The 6,000-nt window shown below is 25.3% G+C and overlaps 1 protein-coding gene across 8 annotated transcripts in view; it reads left to right on the forward strand.

Annotated features, from left to right (window-relative positions):
• Positions 1–6,000, forward strand: part of LOC112688636 (somatostatin receptor type 5-like) — a 256,452-nt gene that overhangs the window by 229,181 nt on the left and 21,271 nt on the right. The window lies entirely within an intron of this gene.

Below are 6,000 nucleotides of genomic sequence, written 5' to 3' on the forward strand. Positions count from 1 at the left end.
ATATTATATATATATATATATATATATATATATATATATATGCGTATTTAATAAACATTTTAAATATACCGATAAAAAAACATCTAATGTTTGACACTGGGTGTAAAAGATGTAAATATCTAATGATGTATAATAATGTAAGAATAATGCAGTTTTACATTTTTTATTCTTTAAATATTTGACATGAGTTATTAGAAATGTAAGAAAAGTAACAAATAATAAATACTTAAAAACAAATGTCAAATACTATATTTTTATTTAGTACAATAAAAGTTATATTATTAAATCTTATACAGTACACATATATAGCAATTGTATTAGTAAACTTGGCAAAAAAATGTTTTATAATAGATATTTATTAGACATATACAACCGGAATTATGTGTTAGAGTACGATTTGTTAGGTATCAAAGTAGATTAAATATTTAAAAGTCACAAATTCAAGTATTATATATACTGGAAATGACGATTTCAAAATTCTACGATCATAAGTGAAAACTAAAAGCATATGAAATTATGAAATGTTTGAGGTTTTTAAGAATTATGATTTATGATATGAATATTTTCTATGATAAAGTTAATAATGGAAACATTAAAAACTTCTCTTTTGGTGGCTTTGCTTAGGGCTGTTCGACTGTTTCGATTAATTAACTGCAGCATCGATTAATCGATAATTATTTTTAAAAGTATTCATCACCGATTAATCGATACATCGAAATGCAAAAAAAAAAATTAAAATTATTGAGTTTATTACCTAAAGGCTAAACTGCTTAAGCTAACATTTAGTTAACTGGTGCAAAGAGGCAATAGTTACGCTTGTATGTAGGGATATAAATTAATGTAGACATGAATCTTAACGTTTTTTTTGGGGACATTTATATTAATTAAAGCAAGAATATTAATCAAGACAGTCTGGAATTTATTAGCAGTTGTTGTATAATAACGTACTAACTATAAGTCTATAACTAACTATTATGATACTTGCTAAATAGATAGGTAAGGATTTATTTCAATTTTAATACAAGCGCCTTGAGTTTTACTAGTTTTAGTCTTTAAAATTTTAAATACATTTCCTTTAACAGTAGCATAAGTGATAATTACAAATTAGAGCCCTTTCATCAAAATTGTTAATCTATCTACACAAGATTACAATTTCAGTTTTTGACACCACTTTAGATCTTAAAATGTATGTTACTACAGATCTTTAGTTATGTTTTATTCTCAGCTCCCCATTTAAAATCCTGTGGGCCTGCCCCTGACTAAAGTTATCAATGTAGTTGTTATTAAATATACGTGAGGCCCTGGGGCCTGGGAAAGTGCCCCGTTTGCATTGCCCTCGAACAGCACACACAGTGACAAATTGTTATCCATCATCACTCTGATTATCAAACAGAATACCCTTTATACTTCTTAGTTTTTAGTATTTCAAAAGTATACTAATTATTAATCTAACGATAAATTTTTGCCTTTTTTTTACTTGAGTTAACCAATAACCTTAATCCTAGGTACCTGGCAGGAAATATAATAGAGCTATACTTAAATCAGTTAAACCGTTAAACTTTTATCGATATTTTGTTTTAATCGATTAATCGATTGCTTTAATAGATTAATCAAATTAATCGATTAATCAATCAAATTAATCGATTAATCAACAGTCGACAAATCAACAATCGAGCACTCTAGCTCTCCTTGATGAAAATCATCGATTAATCGAAATTTTCAATTATTTAATACTTTGGATAATCGATTATATTTTATAACAATCGAACAATCCTAGATTTGCTTCAATACTAATATCGAGTCGGCTATCTAGTTATTTTATATATCTGTAGCGATAACATGAACAATGAGCATAGATTTAATAACCACTTTAGAAAAACAGCCGCTTAGCACATGACGAGCAGCAATCATTTTTCATGATCCCAACTATAGCATAGCAAATCAGTTAAACATTATTACATTTAATACTTTGTATTGTTACTATTGCTATTTTTTTTTTTTCTAACAATTATTTCTAATAAGTTTATTGTTGTTCGTTTTGTCGTGTAAAAAGTAAAACGTTTATTAAATAAAAAAAAAACATTTAACATTAAAATCTAACCTTAGATAGCTACATACAGTAGACAACCAATAATTGATGATTATTTGAACTGGGTATAAATAGCAAAAAAAATTCTTATAACAGTAAAATAGATTTTTGTATTTAAATTATTTTCTTGTTCAGTAATTCGATATGTTCTTTTGAACATTGCAATTACACTATATGTTAAAATTATTGCTTGTTTATTTATGGATTTTTTACAAAAATATTTAATAAAAAGTTCTTATTAGGTTAACTTTAGGTTCTTATTAAAAACCTGTAAGTTTTACTTGTTTGGTTAGTCTCTACAGTTTTCTTCATTGTGATTGATACAGAGATGTTCAAATGCTCATAAATAAAATAAATAACCATACAAATTAATCAGTTGTATTTTCAGGTGAGGTATGACACTATTACACTAAATATACTAAATACGTGTTATGAAAATTCAACCGAACATTTTACTTATTATTTAAATTTTTAAATATTCCGAAGAAAACATCGTTCAAGATTTTAAATAATATGTATTTATTTTGATAATAATAAGACAATCGTTTTGCTTGTACATTATAATTTAGACCTTTTATAATTAAATGTTTGATTTAATAACTATCTGTAATTATTTTGTACAATATTTAATTAAATAATACTAATTTGAGTATTTATTTTGACGTACTTGTAAAAATTTGTTAAAATCAAAAAGTCACTTCACACAGTATTATCTGTTAAATAAATGTTAAAAAAGAAAATTTTAAATAATTACAGTTACCTGGTACTAGTGTTTGAATTATGCCGGATAAAATAAATATTGTTCTATCTAAAGTACTATGTACAATAAATACCTATTTTTTTATACAATTCATGTACAACAATATTTTTAGACTATCTACGAGTATAACTAAGTACAGTGGTTATTGCTTATTGGACTCACTTTGGAACCTGACCATTTGAGTCTATTAACCGAATGAGTCAATAAGACGAATGAACAAAAAAAAAATGTTAAAAATACTTAAAATTAAAAAAGTCATTTACTTAAAAAATATTTATTAAGATTCAAAGTGTATAAAAATAAAAATCTAGCTACGCTATTAAAAATAAAATAATAAAATATATATGTTATACATAATTAGTTTTTTGATAAAAATACATTCAGGGTTGATTGGATTTTTCCTTATTCAGTCAACTTCATAATCATACCTTTGTACGTTTTATTTTGTTCGAATATGTACATCAAAATCGGCTCTTTGCCGAATTCCTTAACATAGAATTTGAAGCGCTTCAAGCATTTGTTTAGTTAATAGTGGTTTCTCATCAGGTTCCTCTTCCTGACTACCACCAGCCACATTTTTTTGGCCATTTTGACTGTATTTCACCACATTTCTTCCTCGGTTAAGAGTTCAGTACTTTGGACTGCTTTGTCAATATTTATCCATACTGGCACCGACTTATATCGCATTTATAACACGTTTGTTCAAACGTTTTTACATATTTCTTAATTTATCTAATTTTCAAATGACCCTATTAACCGTTGTGTGATTCGAATCAACGAATTTTTTGTTATATGTTTGTTTATGTGCAAATCGAGACCAGCCGTTTTGAGTATAATGGGCGAATGAGTCAATTACCCGGGAGTCCAATAAGCGAAGACCACTGTATAATATAATTAATCATATATTTTTATAATATCAGCTCTAATAATAATAGTTTTTTAATTTTTTATCTTAAAATGTTAAGGTTAATTCAATGTCAAACAAATATTATGTACGAAAAAAAAAATTGTAATAAAAACATAAGGCTGGCTAGATATTTTTTCTATTACATCTAAATGTATTAAAATACATTATATTTCTGTCACTGGTGATATGTATGAAAATTCATAAAAAATTTTGTAGATGAAAAATTCAATAGTTCACTTTCCATATGCTAAGCCAAATCTTTCCCATACATACATGTATAATACTAAATAACCATACGTAAGAAAACAGGCCTATTTTAATATTTTGTGATATAAACGCCACTATGTCAAATATTATACTTAAATTGCGTGGATTTTTACTCAAAATTTGATAACGATAAAAAATCGTGTACCGTGAAAAATATAAATAATAATTACATTTCATCCTACCTATACGCATGCAAGTTAAAAATATTCACCAACGAAATGGTTAAAAGAAGTATGATAACTGCGCAATTATTGTCACTAACTCGAGAAATTACATATGACCAAATAAATACAACAAGATTTAGCTAATCGTTTAGATTTCAAAAAAGAAAAGTTCTTGTAAAAACGAAAGAACAATTTATTTGGATTTTTTTTGTGACCGTATTTATATCGTTAGATAATAATATTATCTAAAACACAACCTGATGTATTTTATTTCCATCAACAACAACTACTTACAATATCAATCATTCGATCATCATAAATTATCCAAAACTTTAAATGAAAAGCAATAACAATATTCTGTATTTAGCTTTTATACACACATATATATATATATATAAGTATTTTTTTATTCCTCACTTCCACCTAGTAATGTACTCCTACTGCAACCACATTTGACCTGCATATTTGACACAAGCCACATATATATGTTTTTGTGACTTATATGCACGATTAGTGTAAATGTTTCTAACAAAATTATTTATGAATGTTTTTTTTTTTCAAAACGGTTAAGACTGTTTAAAATGAAATCAATAAATATTTTCTGAAAGTTCTACGACTTTAAAATCAAAATGAAATAGGTATTATATCACAAAACTCGCACACGATTTTGATTTGAAATAAAAATAAAAGTTTATAAAACTAAATATAATTTTTAATATTTCGGTTAGCTCAACTAATCTATAGTACATTTAGATCCCGAGGGTATTAGTTTAAATATAATTTTTAAACTTTTCAAAAACGTAAACTTTATATTTTAACTAATAGAAAATATTATTTACTATTTAGCTGATTAGTTTACTATTTACACTGTAAAAACAAATAACAGTACGAGCATAGTATGATACAGATTTTTAAGTGTAATTTATGAGTCTTAAATGCAAAGCAAATAATTTTATTTTGTTTAATCAAATTCAATACGTTGAAATTGACATTATTTGAAAATTAAAAACACATCTAAACAAAATGCGATCAATAATTGTTGCCATAAATGTATGATAATGGAATAATAAAATAAAATGTAACAAACCATAAAATAATAAGACTATAGTTCTAGGAGTGAAGATTAAAAATTATCATTCTTATACTTGTAAAATCAGCAATGGTTTTGGTCACCAAGGCAAAAAAATAATTGCGTTCAAATGATTGTAACATGAACTATGATCGACACTACATTGACATTTTAAAACAAAATTTTAAATAATATCGGTTATATTAATTTAATATAAAAATAAGTAATATAAAAATTAACATAAGTAAGTAATATAATAAAGTTATTTTAAAATATTTAAGAAATCCACTCAAATCCTTTCCCTCATTTGACCACTACAAGATTGATTTTGACTGACAAATGGGCATATACCTAGTAATCATAAATAAAATAGCTCATAAGTCATAAAATTATAGCAGTCAAAAACATAAAATATAATAAGTTTTACATTTAAAAGTGAAAGACAAAGGACATCGTTTGTTCAAGAAGGTTCAACGATCTATCAATACTATATACTGAAAAATATAAAAATCAATGATATTTTAAATACCTTTACTGATATAAAATGATATTTGTTTAATATATTAAAGATATGTTTTAATAAAATATTAATTATTTTTAAATATACGTTATTTAGTGTTTTTTTTTAATACAATTTAAACATATCTATATTTTTAACAGTAAAAAGTTTTACTTGTGCATGGAAAGGGGGTGTGGAGGCGAAACCCCTGCGGGTTATTTTACATTGAATTCTTATATCCCCCC

Source organism: Sipha flava, unplaced genomic scaffold, assembly GCF_003268045.1.
Source record: "Sipha flava isolate LNK unplaced genomic scaffold, YSA_version1 111_pilon_pilon, whole genome shotgun sequence".
Lineage (NCBI taxonomy): Eukaryota > Metazoa > Arthropoda > Insecta > Hemiptera > Aphididae > Sipha > Sipha flava.